Source organism: Macaca nemestrina, chromosome 10 (assembly GCF_043159975.1).
Source record: "Macaca nemestrina isolate mMacNem1 chromosome 10, mMacNem.hap1, whole genome shotgun sequence".
NCBI lineage: Eukaryota > Metazoa > Chordata > Mammalia > Primates > Cercopithecidae > Macaca > Macaca nemestrina.
Genome location: NC_092134.1, coordinates 123,414,582 through 123,434,890, shown reverse-complemented (window position 1 = coordinate 123,434,890; position 20,309 = coordinate 123,414,582). Strand labels below are relative to the sequence as shown.

The following is a 20,309-nucleotide window of genomic DNA, read 5'->3' as shown; positions in this document are numbered from 1 at the left end:
TAAATTGGTTGTTCTACTTGAAATATGTCCAGAAAAACAATTTGGAAAAAGAGATTTATGATGAGATATGTACTCACTACTTTCATCTATAAGACAATACACATATTGGGATATTTAGTCAAAGACCTGTGACTCTGTTTTACTTTTAATCTATTTTTTATTAAACAAGTCTAGCAAAACACTAATGTATATCAAGGTAAGAATCTGGGCAGAATATGATGAATATCAATTAGACCCCAAATCTGGTCAAAAGGGCAGTACGTTTTATAAGATCCTTTTGAATTTTTATTTTTAAATGGATATATAATTCCTGGCAAATTTTAGGTGCTCAGTAAATGTTAGCAGTTATTATTTTCCTACAAACAGTAGAGAAAAGCTGCATTCTTTCTTTCCTGTAACCTCTTAATTGTGGCCTTGCGTCTAATTTTTAATTGTTCTAATATTTTCCACTAGAAATTTACAAACAGAGATTATATTCTTTCAAGGGGAATGTATGCTTTAAAGAAAATCATGATTATAATAAAACCTCGTCCAGGTTTTACTTTTTCTCTCATCCTTCCAGAATATACAGCCAGAAATTGTTTCCCATTCCAATGGTGGCTTCATGGGGATGTCTTACATGCCTGGGGAATTACTCTTGCGTCAGGGATTTCTGTTTCATGAACTTGAATGCGTACACTGCCCTTGTTGTTGAAAAGAGGCCATATGGCCGGGTGCGGTGGCTCAAGCCTGTAATCCCAGCACTTTAGGAGGCCTAGACGGGCGGATCATGAGGTCAGGAGATCGAGACCATCCTGGCTAACACGGTGAAACCCCATCTCTACTAAGAAATACAAAAAAAAAAAAAAATAGCTGGGCGAGGTAGCAGGTGCCTGTGGTCCCAGCTACTCGGGAGGCTGAGGCAGGAGAATGGCGTGAACCCAGGAGGTGGAGCTTGCAGTGAGTAGACAGCGCGCCACTGCACTCCAGCCTGGGCGACAGAGCGAGACTCCATCTCAAAGAAAAAAAAAAAAAGAAAAGAGGCAATGTGACAGAATCACAAAATATTACAGCTGAAAGAGCCCTTATAGTTTATTTATTCTGGCAATAGACATTCAAGTGAGAAAAACTGAGATCAGTAATAAATTAAGTGCTGTAGCTTACTATTAGTCCCCCCTGAAACAGGCAAAGCCATATATGTATTTGAATGAAAAAAGTTCTTTCAGGTCCGGGCCAAAAGAAAAATGTAAATAGGCTTTATTCATCTGCCAGAATTCCATCTCTTCCTATCCCTCTACTTCATGGGACACACCGAGATCTGTAAAGAGCATGACTTGGATATCAGTGATCTTTCCTATGGTAACTCATCTCCCCTTCCCATTCAAGAGGACATGAACTAATGTGGGAAGTAGATCTGAAGCTAGAACCTCATGGCGGTGAGGCAGACGGTGTGATCCTGCCTGTGTACCTCTGCCAGGACAATCTTCCCTCTTACCAATGTTATGTGGTATGTTCTGTTAATTAAACTTCTTTCTTCAACTTTGGGATAAAGAACTTGTTCTCCATCAAAGCCTTAAAAGGCATCAAACTATGTAAACCAGGACACATCATTTCTCAGTTGGATAATTTTCCTTGGTGTGCCATCTCCTATCTCTCAATTCCTAGGACCTTATAATCTGATTGTCTTTGCTAAGGTTTATCCAACCACCTGCCCTCTGCCTCCATTATTCCACATGAATCCTTTTCTGGGTAGGCCATTCTCTCCATGTACATTCATTCCTGCTTTGTCTGTTTAACTCACATTACTAGCCTCACTAGAAATGCTCCAATGGAACCATAAAATTTCTGGAATACAGGAAGATTCTGATCTAACTTTTAATCCCACCCATCCCTTGATATTCTGGACAGCTAGCACCTCGTCCATGAAACCTAATCTGATCATTCCAGTACTGCCCAGTCTTTTCTTCTATAATTCTCCTGAACATGCCATCTTTTGTGCTGTCCTTAATTTATTACTGAATTACATACTGTTTTGTTTATCCCTTTAATTAATATATTGATGAGTTATATCAATTTCTCCCAAGTAAAGCAGGGAACGTATTCCCACTTCTAAGAATATCTGAATGTGAAACAAGCCCTATTTAACAGAAAATACAATTTAAACATCAAATATCAAGTATATAAAAAGCATATAATAATAACTACAACTTAATGCAGTGCTTCTTGTGTGTCAAGCCCTGTTCTAAGTGCTTTTCTTACAGTAATCTATTTAATTGTCATAACAATCCTTTGAGGTATTAATATCTTTATCTACATTTTTATACTAGTGAATTGAGACTCCAGGGAAGTTAAATAATTTACCAGAGTACATTCTCTGTGCTCAAAATCACCTCTTCCATATGTGGGCTCTCAGGAATGCGCTGCTTTGTATTTCAGACCACAGTCTTCTCAAGGTTTTTCAAAGCCTGCATTGGCTGAAGTTTGACAAAGATATATTCTTCACCCTTTCTCAGGCACTAATCCTCTTATCCGGAATACCTCAAGCATCAGCAGAGAACAGAAGTTCCTTCCTGGAACTGTTATCTCTATGCTACCACCAGGAGTCCCCTGGGTGTTTGGTTCCAGATCTGCTTTGCAACCCTGAGAGACCCCTAACCGGTAACTTGGCTGCTGACTTCCTGGAAGGTACCTGCCTTCCTTTTCCTTTTGTGGCCCATTCCACAATGCCATGAGCCTCTCTCTACTTTTCTTCTCAGAGAAATATCCCATGAGGCTCACTATCCCCTAACTTCCAAGAGCCCATCTCAGTCATATTTTTTAATCTAAAAGTCTCAATTACATACCTTTATTTTTAGATATGATTTAATATGCAAATAGCATATCTGTTCAATTTCTCTCTGTTTCTTGCTCAGCATATATACATCAAGCACTGAGGATCTTTTCTATCACACATCCCATCTAGCACTATGAACAATCTCTTACAGAGAGGCCAGCAGCCTCCATTAATTGTAACTGTAACTACCATTTGAAAATGTTTCCTGAGATCTATCATTTGTACATTATATATTTCTGAAACAAATTATGCATTATGTCTTTTGAAAAGCCTTAAACAATGAGTAGAGTGAATTTATGAAAGTAGCCTGGGATAATTGAAAACAACTTTAATGAAACTCTAAATAACAGGATACCCATGATTCAAATAACGGTCAAAAATTATGTAGACTTGTTCCAAGACGGCCGAACAGGAACAGCTCCAGTCTACAGCTCCCAGCATGAGAGACACAGCAGACGGGTGATTTCTGCATTTCCAACTGAGGTACCAGGTTCATCTCACTGGGGCTTGTCAGTCAGTGGGTGCAGGACAGTGGGTGCAGCTCACCAAACAAGAGCCGAAGCAGGGTGAGACATCGCCTCACCTGGGAAGCGCAAGGGGAAAGGGAATTCCCTTTCCTAGCCAAGGGAAGCTGTGACAGACGGCACCTGGAAAATCAGGTCACTCCCACCCTAATACTGTGCTTTTCCAACAGTCTTAGCAAACGGTGCACCAGGAGATTATATCCTGCGCCTGGCTCAGAGGGTCCCATGCCCACGGAGCCTCGCTCATGGCTAGCACAGCAGTATGAGATGGAACTGCAAGGCGGCAGTGAGGCTGGGGGAGGGGCAACCAACATTGCTGAGGCTTGAGTAGGTAAACAAAGCGGCTGGCTGGGAAGCTTGAACTGGGTGGGGCCCACCACAGCTCAAGGAGGCCTGCCTGCATCTCTACACTCCACCTCTTGGAGCAGGGCATAGCTGAACAAAAGGCAGCAGAAACTTCTGCAGACTTAAATGTCCCTGTCTGACAGCTTTGAAGAGAATAGTGGTTCTCCCAGCATGGAGTTTGAGATCTGAGAATGGACAGACTGCCTCCTCAAGTGGGTCCCTGACCCCCGAATAGCCTAACTGGGAGGCACCTCCCAGTAGGGACTGACTGACACCTCACACGGCCGGGTACCCCTCTGAGACGAAGCTTCCAGAGGAACAATCAGACAGCAACATTTGCTGATCTGCCATATTCGCTGATCTGCCATATTCGCTGATCTGTAGCCTCCGCTGCTGATACCCAGGCAAACAGGGTCTGGAGTGGACCTCCAGCAAACTCCAACAGACCTGCAGCTGATGGTCCTGACTGTTAGGAGGAAAACTAACCAACAGAAAGGATATCCCCAACAAAACCCATCTGAACGTCACCATCATCAAAGACCAAAGGTAGATAAAACCACCAAAATGGGGAGAAACCAGAGCAGAAAAGCTGAAAATTCTAAAAATCAGACCGCCTCTTCTCCTCCAAAGGAAGGCAGCTCCTCGCCAGCAACGGAACAAAGTTGGATGGAGAATGACTTTGACAAGTTGAGAGAAGAAGGCTTCAGACGATCAAACTTCTCCAAGCTAATGGATGATGTTTGAACCCATCGCAAAGAAGCTAAAACCCTTGAAAAAAGATTAGGTGAATGGCTAACTAGAATAACCAGTGTAGAGAAGTCCTTAAATGACCTGGTGGAGCTGAAAATCGTGGCATGAGAACTATGTGACACATGCACAAGCCTCAGTAGACAATTTGATCAACTGGAAGAAAGGGTATCAGTGATTGAAGATCAAATGAATGAAATGAAGTGAGAAGAGAAGTTTAGAGAAAAAAGAGTAAAAAGAAATGAACAAATCCTCCAAGAAATATGGGACTATGTGAAAAGACCAAATCTACGTCTGACTGGTGTACCTGAAAGTGACAGGGAGAATGGAAACAAGTTGGAAAACACTCTTCAGGATATTATCCAGAAGAACTTCCCCAACCGCAACGCAGGCCAACATTCAAATTCAGGAAATGCAGAGAACACCACAAAGATACTCCTCGAGAAGAGCAACGCCAAGACACATAATTGTCAGATTCATCAAAGTTGAAATGAAGGAAAAAATGTTAAGGGCAGCCAGAGAGAAAGGTCGGGTAACCCACAAAGGGAAGCCCATCAGACTAACAGCAGATCTCTCAGCAGAAACTCTACAAGCCCGAAGAGAGTGGGGACCAATATTGAACATTCTTAAAGAAAAGAATTTTCAACCCAGAATTTCATATCCAGCCAAACTAAGCTTCATAAGTGAAGGAGAAATAAAATACTTTACAGACAAGCAAATGCTGAGAGATTTTGTCATCACCAGGCCTGCCTTACAAGAGCTCCTGCAGGAAGCACTAAACATGGAAAGGAACAACTGGTACCAGCCACTGCAAAAACATGCCAAACTGTAAAGACCATTGATGCTAGGAAGAAACTGAGTCAACTAACGAGCAAAATAACCAGCTAACATCATAATGACTGGATCAAATTCACACATAACAATATTAACCTTAAATGTAAATGGACTAAATGCACCAATTAAAAGACACAGGCTGACAAATTGGATAGTCAAAACCCATCAATGTGCTGTATTCAGGAGACCCATCTCACGTGCAGAGACACACATAGGCTCAAAATAAAGGGATAGAGGAAGATCTACCAAGCAAATAGAAAACAAAAAAAGGCAGGGGTTGCAATCCTAGTCTCTGATAAAACAGACTTTAAACCAACAAAGATCAAAAGAGACAAAGCCATTACATAATGGAAAAGGGATCAATTCAACAAGAAGAGCTAACCTAAATATATATGCACCCAATACGGGAGCACCCAGATTCATAAAGCAATTCCTTAGAGACCTACAGAGAGACTTAGACTCCCACACAATAATAATGGGAGACTTTAACACCCCACTGTCAACATTAGACAGATCAATGAGACAGAAAGTTAACAAGGATATCCAGGAATTGAACTCAGCTCTGCACCAAGCAGACCTAATAGACATCTACAGAACTCTCCACCCCAAGTCAACAGAATATACATTCTTCTCAGCACCACATCACACTTATTCCAAAGTTAACCACATAGTTGGAAGTAAAGCACTCCTCAGCAAATGTAAAAGAATAGAAATTATAACAAACTGTCTCTCAGACCACAGTGCAATCAAACTAGAACTCAGGATTAAGAAACTCACTCAAAACTGCTCAACTACATGGAAACTGAACAACCTGCTCCTGAATGACTACTGGGTACATAACGGAATGAAAGCAGAAATAAAGATGTTCTTTGAAACCAATGAGAGCAAAGATACAACATACCAGAATCTCTGGGATACATTTAAAGCAGTGTGTAGAGGGAAATTTATAGCACTAAATGCCCACAAGAGAAAGCAGGAAAGATCTAAAACTGACACCCTAACATCACAATTAAAAGAACTAGAGAAGCAAGAGTAAACATATTCAAAAGCTAGAAGGAGGTAAGAAATAACTAAGATCAGAGCAGAACTGAAGGAGATAGAGACACAAAAAACCCTTCAAGGAATCAATGAATCCAGGAGCTGGTTTTTTGAAAAGATCAACAAAATAGATAGACCACTAGCAAGACTAATAAAGAAGAAAAGAGAGAAGAATCAAATAGACACAATTAAAAAATGGTAAAGGGGGTATCACCACTGATCCCATGGAAATACAAACTACCATCAGAGAATACTATAAGCACCTCTATGCAAATAAACTAGAAAATCTAGAAGAAATGGGTAAATTCCTGGACACACACACCCTCCCAGGACTAAATCAGGAAGAAGTTGAATCCCTGAACAGACCAATAATAGGCTCTGAAATTGAGGCAATAATTAATAGCCTACCAACCAAAAAAAGTCCAGGACCAGACAAATTCACAGCCAAATTCTACCACAGGTACAAGGAGGAGCTGGTACCATTCCTTCTGAAACTATTCCAATGGATAGAAAAAGAGGGAATCCTCCCTAACTCATTTTTATAAGGCCAGCATCATCCTGATACCAAAGCCTGTCAGAAACACAACAAAAAAAGAGAATTTTAGACCAATATCCCTGATGAACATTGATGCACAAATCCTCAATAAAATACTGGCAAACTGAATCCAACAGCACATCAAAAAGCTTATACACCATGATCAAGTGGGCTTCATCCCTGGGATGCAAGGCTGGTTCAACATACACAAATCAATAAATGTAATCCATCATGTAAACAGAACCAAAGACAAAAACCACATGATTATCTCAATAGATGCAGAAAAGGCCTTTGACAAAATTCAACAGCGTTTCATGCTAAAAACTCTCAATAAATTAGGTATTGATGGGATATATCTCAAAATAATAAGAGCTATTTATGACAAACCCATAGCCAATATCATACTGAATGGGCAAAAACTGGAAGCATTCCCTTTGAAAACTGGCACAAGACAGGGAATGCCCTCTCTCACCACTCTTATTCAACATACTGTTGGAAGTTCTAGTCAGGGCAATCAGGCAGGAGAAAGAAATAAAGGGTATTCAATTAGGAAAAGAGGAAGTCAAATTGTCCGTGTTTGCAGATGACATGATTGTATATTTAGAAAACCCCATCGTCTCAGCCCGAAATCTTCTTAAGCTGATAAGCAACTTCAGCAAAGTCTCAGGATACAAAATCAATGTGCAAAAATCACAAGCATTCTTATACACCAATAACAGACAAACAGAGAGCCAAATCATGAGTGAACTCCCATTCACGATTGCTTCAAAGGGAATAAAATACCTAGGAATCCAACTTACAAGGGATGTGAAGGACCTCTTCAAGGAGAACTATAAACCACTGCTCAGCAAAATAAAAGAGGATGCAAATAAATGGAAGAATATTCCATGCTCATGGATAGGAAGAATCAATATCGTGAAAATGACCATACTGCCCAAGGTAATTTATAGATTCATTGCCATCCCCATTAAGCTACCAATGGCTTTCTTCACAGAATTGGAAAAAAATACTTTAAAATTCATATGGAACCAAAAAAGAGCCCACATTGCCAAGGCAATCCTAAGCCAAAAGAACAAAGCTGGAGGTATCACGCTACCTGACTTCAAACTATACTACAAGGCTACAGTAACCAAAACAGCATGGTACTGGTACCAAAACAGAGATATAGACCAACAGAACAGAACAGAGCCCTCAGAAATAATACCACACATTTACAACCATCTGATCTTTGACAAACCTGACAAAAACAAGAAATGGGGAAAGAATTCCCCATTTAATAAATGGTGCTTGGAAAACTGGCTTGCCATATGTAGAAAGCTGAAACTGGATCCCTTAAGTATGCCTTATGCAAAAATTAATTCAAGATGGATTAAAAAGACTTAAATGTTAGACCTAAAACCATAAAAATCCTTGAAGAAAACCTAGGCAATACCATTCAGGACATAGGCATGGGCAAGGGCTTCATGTCTAAAACACCAAAAGCAATGGCAGCAAAAGCCAAAATTGACAAATGTGATCTAATTAAACTAAAGAGCTTCTGCACAGCAAAAGAAACTACAGGCAACCTACAGAATGGCAAAAAATGTTTGCAGTCTACCCATCTGACAAAGGGCTAATACCCAGAATCTACAAAGAACTTAAACAAATTTACAAGAAAAAATCAAACAACCCCATCAAAAAGTAGGCAAAAGATATGAACAGACACTTCTCAAAAGAAGACATTTATGCAGCCAACAGACACATGAAAAAATGCTCATCATCACTGGCCATCAGAGAAATGCAAACCAAAACCACAATGAGATACCATCTCACACCAGTTAGAATGGCAATCATTAAAAAGTCAGGAAACAACAGGTGCTGGAGAGGATGTGGAGAAATAGCAACACTTTTACACTGTTGGTGGAACTGTAAACTAATTCAACCATTGTGGAAGACAGTGTGGTGATTCCTCAAGGATCTAGAACTAGAAATACCATTTGACCCAGCCATCCCATTACTGTGTATATAACCAAAGGATTATAAATCATGCTGCTATAAAGACACATGCACACATATGTTTACTGCAGCACTATTCACAATAGCAAAGACTTGGAACCAACCCAAATGTCCATCAATGAGAGACTGGATTAAGAAAGTGTGGCACAGATACACCATGGAATACTATGCAGTCATAAAAAAGGATGAGTTCATGTCCTTTGTAGGGACATGGATGAAGCTGGAAACCATCATTCTGAGCAAACTATCACAAGGACAGAAAACCAAACACCACATGTTCTCACTCATAGGTGGGAATTGAACAATGAGAACACTTGGACACAGGGTGGGAACATCGCACACTGAGGCCTGTCGTGGGGTCGGAGGAGGGGGGAGGGATAGCATCAGGAGCTGTACCTAATGTAAATGAGTTAATGGGTGGAGCACACCAACATGGCACATGTATATATATGTAACAAACCTGCATGTTGTGCACATGTACCCTAGAACTTAAAGTATAGTAATAAAAAAAAAATAGTTCACAGGCTAGTGAAAGAGGCAGATATGTTCATATATGGCTATAAGTGCTAAAATAGCAATAAAAAATAAAATAATAATAATAAATAACAAAAAATGTAGACTTGTTTACTTTGTGTAAATAATATTATTATTTTGTGCTGTGTTCTCTGACATCACATGGATTTTAAAACTTGAGACTAAATGCAGACCTCATTGCACATCATTCACCCAAAAAAAAAAAAAAAGTTTTGTCATAGATCCATCATTGGTGTCTTGGTGCTTCAATGAGTGGCATTAATTCATAGATAGATAATTGATAAAAGTATATACATTTAATATGAGCCCCTCTACATTTAAACTCCTTGTTCTTTTTATTTCTTTGTTCTGATAGGCTAAAAGCGTTTTATGCCACTGTTTATTGTGATACAACTACTAAGTTACAGACAAAAGTCAAGAAAATCCCCTCTCCCTTCTCCAACAGCCTCACAGATTGGGATCAAGAGCCAAGATCAAGCCATCTCATAACATGTGCGGCTACTTTAAGTGTCCTGGTCCTAACTACAATATTAGCACTAAGAGGCTGCCCCTCTTGACCCTATTTGAGACTTGAAAGAAATAAACAGCTTTTTCCTGCCTCTGTACTCTATTTAGGAACAACCCAAGATTTTACCTCGCTCCTGGACATATCCCTTCTAGGTCAGGAGCTGATCCTAAGAGTTTCAGGGGATGATACATACTGTGTGGCATTAAAAATTCTGTACAATTAATGGTATTTAGAGGGAAAATGAAAGTAAAATTGGTTTGCTGGCCACAGATGCTTTTCACATCATCATCAACTACTCTCTGTTTCCCTCACTCTCTTCCACTCCCCTTACAGCTGAGTGATGTTGAATAGAATCAAGAAAGTATCATGACTCAGTCCCCTGCAAACTGATACTCTCATGTAATATCTCTGCAGGGCTCACTGCTAGGCAACAAAGGCAGCCATCCATTAAAATGCTGTCCAAAAGGGTTATTTCAGAAATTTCAATCACTCTCAAACCTCGGGTTAGCTGTCCTCATAAAGACCTAACTTATTTCACAGACCAGACTGGGATCATTAAGCATAAACTTCCCTGCCCACCTCCCCTCCCACATACAGATAGTACTTTTCATTCTATCCATTTTCTTCTCCAAGGGAGTGAGAGGACATTCTTCATGTATGCTCAGATATTCCACTTGGCCTGCCATATAAATTCCCATTTAGTAAGTATATGATCTGTTCTTCAGCTAAAACTGAAGCCAGCTTGAAGCAAAACAAAACCCCACACTTCAAAAAACAAAAACCAAAACAAAACTAAAAGACAAGTTGTTTGCATTCATGAGCTATTTTGACAGCAAAAGAATCCTGTCTGGTAGCCTTAGATTGAAGGCTCTACATGGAGTCAAACTGTAAGCTAACAAATCCCAGAAACCAACAGGGCTTGGCTAGTTTCTAGTGGAAACACACAGGCCTTCTACAGTTTACCTCTGCTTAGCATATTCTATTGTTCCCTGCCCAGTGCCCAATATTCCCCAGTGTAAATTCCAGAGAGAGACAAACTCTGACTTAACTAGTTGCCTTTGTCCTTACTGGACAAGTTCCTTCATGCGAAGCCACAGTGGATTTCGTTGCCCAGCCTTATTCCTATCATAGATCACCCCTTCACAGAAAAATAGCCTAGAACTTCTTCTGTGAACTTTGAGCTGTGAGGGAAGTCTTAGGAGGGGCCATTAGGCAGAACGGGCACAGTGACCGTCCAACAAGTACAACATTGAAACCGTTGGAAATGTGGATGGCATCCAGAGAGTGCACCTGGCCTCCACATCATAGACACAGGAGCCAGAGTCCCTGTACCACTGAAGGTTTGCAGACTCAATTCCAGAAATTCTTTGTTCCCCTCATTCCTTATTTATTTCTCATGGCTAGGGTGTGAGACAAGACTCTTTATGCACAAATGTCTTAAAACATAGTTCAATGATTTTATATCTTGTTTCTCCTCAAAACTGAGAAATAGCACATGGGATGGAAATGTAAATCCTTGTGTACTTTTATCATTAAATTTTATTTTTTTTTTTTTACTACAATGCAAACTGTGGTTATAACTCCACAAATAAGAACCAATGTTTTCCTTTGTCTTAGCTTAACAATTGATACCTACAGAAATAAACACTACCAAGGGGAGATGGGAACACAGAACCAAAAGAAAATAACAATCAAGAAGTCCAGTTTTTCCTAAATAAGAAAGCAGATTCAAAGGAAAATGTGAATTAAAACAAGTAGAATTTCTCCTCTCATTCTGAAAGTCTCCCATTATTTTTAGTTATAATAACAAACCTGAACTAAATTAACTTTATAAACTATTTTTAACTGCAGATATAACCACTTATAATATCTGTACTTCCTAAGTTGCATGGCCCCGTCACAGTCATTACGATGTTTGATAGTGTGGTTGCTGTTCTAAATTTCTGCAGTAGGGGAAATGCTGTTTTTGAATTATATAAGTTAAACTGAGAATTTCCCTAAATTGCCTAAATTCCAAGTCAGGACACACCTTAGCTATTAAGCTTTGAAAAAAGATTGTAAACTCTTCAGGAGACTATCAGTCTAAAGGTTAAAAGCATTTGCAAAGTTTAATGTACCCACCAAGAGTACCAAAAATCATTACTGAAAAAAGATGAATAGTCCAGATGGCGCTGTTTCCCAGCAGCCATTTTATGCACAACAGCGCAGTGTATCTGTTAATCCCCACTGGTATTTCTAACCCTACGCATTGCATACAATTACTATATACCAGTGATTTAACAAGCAATTAGGCTACAATCGTTTACTATTTTAAAACATATTTTTCACATTTTAAAGATTTTTATAACCTTAACTATAGCACCATTTATCACTATTGATTTTTCTTTAGTGTTGCATGTTAAGATTTATTTTTTTGCTTTCCATACAACTTCCTTTTAATATCATTAATAAAATAAATGGCTTTGGGAGTGGGAATTGAAAACTGGAATATCATTTCACTGGCATATCACTTTATTCATAGTAAGACTAACCCATCAACCCTTCCCTGGTTCCTTGATTCAGTTTGTTCTGATTTGGTCAATTTTATAAGGCATCTATCTAAAAAGTTAAAAGAATGATCCACTCCCAGTCAAGTCCACAGAACTTGAAACTCTTGTTTGAATGCAGCTTGGTGCCTTACATTTACGTAAGACTAGCTGAACTTGTAGCATGAATTCTGAAGACTTGAAACCTCAACTTGGAAAACAACAAAGACCTTTAAGTTTGTTAAAGTATTTAAGCCAATATCTAAACTGTAAAGCAGGAGAAAGAGGATGGGGAAGAAGAAAGAAAATAAGAAAATAAACGCTAAAGCTGCTGTTTGTTCTAATCCTTACCTAATACCTCTCTTGTAGGAGTTCAAGAGAGCACCACAAGCCAGTTTCCTTTGAACAATAAATTTGTACATTCATTTTCTCTTGTATCCCTCTTTGTATACTTTGCTACCTTTTAGACTCATATGTATTTATTTCTTTACTTATTGGTAGTACATTTTCTGAAATAATATTTGCACAATACTATTTCATTTCCAAAGACTTCTCCTATTTTATCTTGTTTGATCCTATCAATGATCCTGGGAAACAGCATGGTTTAGTAATCAATTATGTTTTATAGATACAGCAATTGAGTCTCCTGAAGTCATTCAACAATGACTTTCTTGAGATAACTGGCATGAGTAATCAACTACATTTTATAGATGCAACAGTTGAATCTCCCGAAATTGTTCAACGATGGCTTTCTTGAGATCATGGGCAGACCTAGTGAGTACAGATTAGAACAAGATTTATTCCTTGCATAATGAGTGCTCTTCCCAGGATACAACTATGCCAAATCATATGGAAAAAAGTTCTGCATATGGAACTCTTAATGTCCTGACTGTCAGATAAATATAAATGTTCTTTAACTTTAGTGTCTTCAGATTAGTTGAAAGGCTATCACAAGAAAAACATCTACAGGCTTATAGCTAGGTTTCTCAAATTGGTATACCATGCTATCAAAGCCCCAAGGATTAACATGACGTATCCTTTTTAGTATCTTATTTTGTTTAAAGGATTAGAACATAAACTTTAAAGTTTGGAGTCAAATGTGTACATACACATTGCATACATGTGCAATCAAAATCATCATGTGCTCTTTTTTCCATGTGTGCAATTTTGAATTTTTAATAATAAAAGTACATGGAAATGAATCATTTTATCATGTACCTAGAATACATTGGCAATGATTGTCACTGAGCTCATTTAGGAATAGTAAAGTTTTTTGCTTAAAAAAATATGTGTTTGAATATTTAGTGCAGTATAAATTTGTAGTAAAATAGGAATTATCCGATAGCATACTTCATAAGCTTAAGTAAGAGAAAGCACTGGTCCTATATTTCAGAGATTACAAATTCAGTGCCGAACTACTATTTTTCTTTATGCAATAAAAGAAACTGTGACAAAATTGTATTAATTCACTGTTCCCCTTGAATGATTAAGAGTGACTTGTAAAGCTGGACACTCAGTCAGTAACTTCAGTACAAAAAACAAAGTAATGTGTTTCTTGCACATGCCAGAATACTGCAATGAAATGAAGTTTGAGATTTAGATGAAGAAATTTGTTCATGATGGGTGAGTCAATTGCAACTCTTCCTGTATTTTTATATTATAAACTTATAGTATCAGTGGTAACATAAAGAATGTTCTCATGCAAATTCCTTCACAGAAGCCTTCTGAGAAATATTTTCCTGTGACTGTTAAAGAGACTGACCATTGAAACAGTTATTCTATCCAATTGCCAAATATATGAACAATTTAAACTGTAAATCGAAATATGTTCTTGTAGAAATCTCCATCAGGTGTTGCCTAAGAACTTTCGTATAACTGGCAATGGCGTCGTAGTCATCTCTCCTCAAGGCTTAGTCTGATGTCGCTCATAAGGCAGCAAAAAAGTTTGCCATTTGTAGTCACATATCAACATAAATGTGAATTTTAAAACATTATATTTAATTTGAGAAAAAATAATCTGCCTAGATGCTGAATCTGACCCAGAAGATCAGAGCTCTGGATTCAACTCAGTTTTCTGAGACTGATAGACTCAATTGCCCATTCACACACACAGTGCTAGGAAACCTGTTAGAGGCAATGGTTTCTGATGATAAGCAATTAAAATATTTAGTTCATATAAAAAGTACATATATTATGAAGTAGAATACAATGTGTACACATTTTTTAAGACAGGACCTAAGGCTTAAGAAATTTTACACTTATTATAGGTCCCTTTAGACTATGTTCCTTGGCAGCTAGAAATACGTCACTTTTTTTTTTAAGCGTTATTTCCATGTAAAAACCAAAAGATCATTGTCTTAGTACCTTTGTTCCACCTGAGAATTCCACAAGTTATTGGCTTATTTTTCTCTGAAAGAGAAAATTGAATTATTGTTTGCTTTTTAAAATCCACAGTGAGAGCAGAGACTAAGGAATCAGATAAACATGAGTAGAATTCTTCAGTTACTACTTCTTAGGTGATGTCACCTTTGGTATGCATTTAACTTCTCCTAGTCATTTTCTTATCTATTGCTGAAATAATTTGACTGCTCTTCTCTAAGGATGAAAAGATTAACATGAAGCATTTAGTGTAGTACCTGCCAAGGGATACATACTTCCTGAGGGCAGAAATCTGGTTTCTCTTCTTCACCTCCCAGCACACAGAATAGTGCCTAGCAAGGGGGGGTTAAAAGTGTTTATCAAGACTGCTTGGAGGCTTCCCTTAGGAAACTTAAGAGCTAAAATCCTCCCAGCTGCTGCTTTATTCCTGTAATATAAGGATAATCCAAAGCATAATCCTGCTAATGCTGCCATTAAACAAAATAAATCAGGGAGCTATTACTTGGATAAATTAGATCCTCACAGAGGCCTGAAACCAACTACACTCAGAGCCCCAGTCCCAAGTCCAATCATAGTTAACAGCAGTGTTTTGTCTGACCCGTTAAGTCTGACACCTGAGACATAAGAGATGGATTTGAGTGAAAGTCTGGCCCCCAAACCATGGGCTGACCATAAAGTCTCACCCTTCATCTTCAGCCTTCTTACATCCTAACTGTTGGGCAATATAAGAATAAGGTATGGGCAAAGTTGAGATTTTGCGAGGGTGAGTTCATCAAAACTTAAAATTTATGATTCACAAAATTTAAAACTGGTATCTTCACGAGAAGTGAGTACATGCTGTCACCCTAAAGCTTTTCACTCCAGCACATAAAATGTGATCAGTAAATATTTGTTGGATCAATGTTCAATGAATGAATGAATGGTAGAGTCTCCATAAATCATGATTAGTATTATACTCCTACTATTATTATTATCCTCATGTCTTTAAACTGCTGATGAAGAAATAAATTAACGTTTTGTACTGCCCTGTGTACCTGTAAATTCATAAGTGCAAACAACATCTTTAGAAATGGTGAACACTGGGGAGACGAATGATGGGATCAGAGTCATATTTTAACTTTCTTAGCAAGTGTTGGCCTAAATTGATGTATAAGAGTGGAAAAATTTGGAATTTGTTCAAAAAAGTTTAAGACCAGAACAAGATAAATGGCCCCGAATTTTTATGAAATTAAAGGAAAAATTATTAAACATAATTGAAGTACGTTTGTAATATTGAGGACATGGCAGATTAGTTGTAAAGAAGACATTGCATGATCACTTTGATAGATGCCAACCCAGAAAAGTCATACTGGATTACATTCAACATCCATTCCTCCTGGAACATTTTAGTACGCTCAGAATAGATCCAAGCTTAGATAAGCATCGTACTTTCAAAAGTTAAAAATTATAAGCATTCTCATTAATGGTGGGGAAAAGATAGTATCTTCTATATTGATAATAAAGCTGTCTAAACTTTGTTATGCAGTTTTTTTTTCAGATGAATAATACAATAATTAATACAATCCCAGAGAATTAGCACACACACATACAAACAAATCAAAATAACAAGAATTTAGTAAAATAAGTTGTTACAAAGTAAACATTTAAGACTCAGTACTTTAAAAATTAAAAAGAAAATATATGATCACCTAAATAGATACAGAAAATGTAGTTAATAAAATGTAGAACCATTCATTTAGGAAAAAAATAGAAATAGAAAAGAGTATCATTAACATATAGCTAAAAACCTACAGAATACATTACGCTTAACAGTAAACACTGAAAGATTTTCCTTTGTAATCAGGAACACACCAACAATGCTTGCTATCACCACTTCCATTTACTATTGAAGCGGAAGTTTCTTAGCAGTGCAGAGTGACCAAAACAACCACTACCATTATTTGCAGGTTACATGACTGTGGTACATACAAATTTCAAAAGAATGTACATATGTTGTTAGAATTAATAAGAGTTAAAAATCTACTCATATATTATTGAACGTTAATTAAAAGTTAGTAAAAGATAGCATTTATGTCATATAAAATATGCCAAACCAAAGAATAACTCCAACAAAAAATATGCAAGACCAAACTAAATAGAACAATATACCACATTCGTGAACTGAATGTCTTAATACTATAGAGATGTTAATATTCTCCAAATTGATTTGTAATTTACATACAGTACCATTCAAAATCCTCTCCTATTTGTTTTGTGTGTGGGTGAACTTGATAAGCTAATTCTAAAATATATTTAGGAGGTCAAAATGGCCTAGAATAGTGAAGAACCCCCTAAAGAAAATGAGATAAAATAATTGTTCTCCTGGATTTCAAGATGTACTATAAAGTTCCAGCTATTTAGGATAGTGTAATACTGATACAGAGATAAACAAAGAAATGACTGCAACAAAATGAGGAGGCCAGAAACAGGCTTTTGTATATATAGACCCTTGGTTTTGGGCAAAGTTAAACAGTAAAGAAAAAAAAAAAGTCTTTGCAATTTAAAAAATTGTTAAATTAAACATTTTTCATCCATATTTGGAGAAACCATGAGGCCATTTAAAAACATGATTTAATGCTATGTTCTGAATTAGAAAGATTGTTCAGTCATTCAACAGATATTTTTGGATCACTTACTATGTACCAGTTACTATTAATTTTTTCCTGTAAAATATATTATTAAGTTAACAAAAAAACAAATTGCAACATTACATACAATTGTGATTCTTCTCTAACTCTCATCTCACACAGAGTCAAAGTTCTTACTCAATTGTGCCCTTTAGGTCTTTGATTCCCTTCTTTCTCTACTCACTTTATGTCAGCGACATTGCCTTCCTTTTGCTGTTCATTAAACACTCTAGCCATTCATGTACCTCTGAGCTTGTGGACTACCTGTTGCTTCTGCCTAAAATGCATTTCATCAGAAATTCCCATGGTCTACCTTCATGGCAAGTTAAGGTCTTTGTCAAATCATTCAGCTCGTCTTTTTAGTGAGATAAGCACTTTTCAGTGGGCATCCTATTTAAAATTGTAGTACTATTATCTACCCCCATATTTCCTCTCCCTATTTCCTATTTTCTTTTATAATACATATTACTTTATCAAATTATATATTTTTACTTGATTAATTACTATCAGAATTTTATAGTATACAAACTCTAAAAGAGCAAAAAACTTCCATCTCTTTTGTACATTGCTAAATCCCACCACTAGAATAGTACCTAGCATGTAATAGGAATAAGGACAATGTGTGTGTCTATGTGTTTGCATATCTGTATGTTTGCATGTCTGTGTGTTTGCACAAATATATAGAGAAAGTTCAAAAAAGAATGATGTCAAACTGCTTACAGTGGTTATTTCTGGGGAGGAGCACTGGTCTCCCATGGAGAAAAGAAAAAGGGAACCTTTCACATTTTACTTTATATTTTCCTGTGCTGCTTAAATTATATACGCTAAAATGCCAAGTTTTTAAATGTCTCTAAATCTCTTACATACAATAGGCAAATCAACCAGGATAGCAAAATCCAAAAGCTTGGACAACATTTATGACAAAACTAGGTAACAAGGTATACCCAAGAACCGTATAATAAAAGCAGGTGGAGGCAAACCATTAAGTTACAAGATTTGTGTGGTATGAGCATTTGGACAGAAGGAAGCTAAGGGAAACCACAGGTACTCTGGCTGACCTGAGAGCAGTACTCCAAAAGAGTCAACAGGTACTTGTTGGAAGCTGAGCAGGCTAATTTGAGAAAAGCCGTTGAAATTGGAAGTACTTTTTGCACACTCTATTTCACAGGCAAGGGTGAGGGTTCTGTGGCAAATATAAAAAGATTAGGCAGTCTATGAATTCTCAAATTTAACTGGGGCTTTCTTCCAAGAAGAAGTCTCACTCACACTGAAGAGAAACTGTTGCACATATAATCCAACTTGTGTGGACAAGCGATAATATTAGCAAAGGGAAAATCAAAGTCCAGAAAGTTGGAGGGAGGGGATCAAAGAAGAAATATCCCAGAATGTATTATATGAAATTATATATATATATATACTTTTTTGAGACAAAGCTTTGCTCTTGTTGTGTAGGCTGGAGTGCAGTGGCACAATCACGGCTCACTGCAACCTCCATCTCCCAGGTTCAAGCAATTCTCCTGCCTCAGCCTCACAAGTAGCTGAGATTACAGGCATCTGCCACCATACCTGGCTAATTTTTTGTATTTTTAGTAGAGACGGGGTTTCACTAGTCTCAACCTCCCGACCTCAGGTGATCTACCCGCCTTGGCCTCCCAAAGTGCTGGGATTACAGGCATGAGCCGCTGCGCCTGGCAAAAATCATTTTTTAAAAATCACTATGTGACAGCAACAGAAAAGGAAACCCCAGACCCTAAAAAATCTTCTACTCCTTCCTGAAAGTTCAGGAATACTCATTTTATATAAAAATGAACAAGAAAAATGACCATGGTTGAAAGTCATACAGAATTACAAGAAAAAGAGAAATAAGAAGCAAAATAATATCCTTACAAAAAATGTGGGCCAGAAAGACATGCCAACAAAAAGGATAAACTGTATCCTTATATATTGAGATAAAAGAAATTAAGAAAATGATAAATATATGAAGGAACAACATAGACCACAATTAGGAAACCTCAGCAAGGAAGTGAGTGAACCCAAGAAAGAATTAGAAATAAAAGAAAACATGATTTTACAAACAATAAGCTAGAAGAGACATAGGAATGAACAAACACAACACACAATGCCTAAGAGAGAAGGTAAAAACAGAGAGCACTTTTAAAATAAAAAAGAAATAAAGAAAGGCAATGAAGATCCAATGTACATATAATAGTACTCCCTGAAAAAAAGAAAACCAAATAATATATAAAACTATATCAAAACTAAATAGTATATTTAGTATTTTAACAAATGCTAAGACTATAATTTAAGAAAAAAATTTCAAAAGTGGAAGGATTTGAAATTACATATTGACAGGGCACATTGCATATTCAAAAAAATGACCCAGAAAAACCAATACAGAAGCATGTTTTAGAAAAACTACTGAACTTTGCAGAAAGAGAAACTTCCTTTAAGCATGTAGGCAGGAAGACTAACTCACTTATATGGGAAATAATTTACTATGTCATCAGAGTTTTGAATAGTAATCCTTTGTTCCAGAAGAAAATAGAATAGCTTTATGGCACTCAAAAAAGAAAATGTGAGCTAATGATGTCATATCCAGGCAAACTAACTAGCAAGTATAAAGGCCACAGACCAACTGTTGTCAGCTTACAAGAAATCAGAAACTTATTTCCTTGAGCACTTCTTGAAGAATTTACTGGAACATGAGTTTCAGATAAAGTGACTGGAGAGACGTGGGCATAAGGACTGGTAGAGTTTATAATTAAGTGAAGGTTATAAGAGAAACTGAAAAGTGTGTTTAGTATATACACTATACAATACAGTTCAATTATAGTATACAATTGTAGGTCAACAAAAAATGGAGGTGG

General features: G+C 37.3%; 1 protein-coding gene across 2 annotated transcripts in view; it reads left to right on the top strand.

Annotated features, from left to right (window-relative positions):
• Positions 1 to 20,309, top strand: part of LOC105481413 (phosphatidylinositol-4-phosphate 3-kinase catalytic subunit type 2 gamma) — a 421,186-nt gene that overhangs the window by 309,649 nt on the left and 91,228 nt on the right. The gene's annotated exons all lie outside the window — the stretch shown is intronic.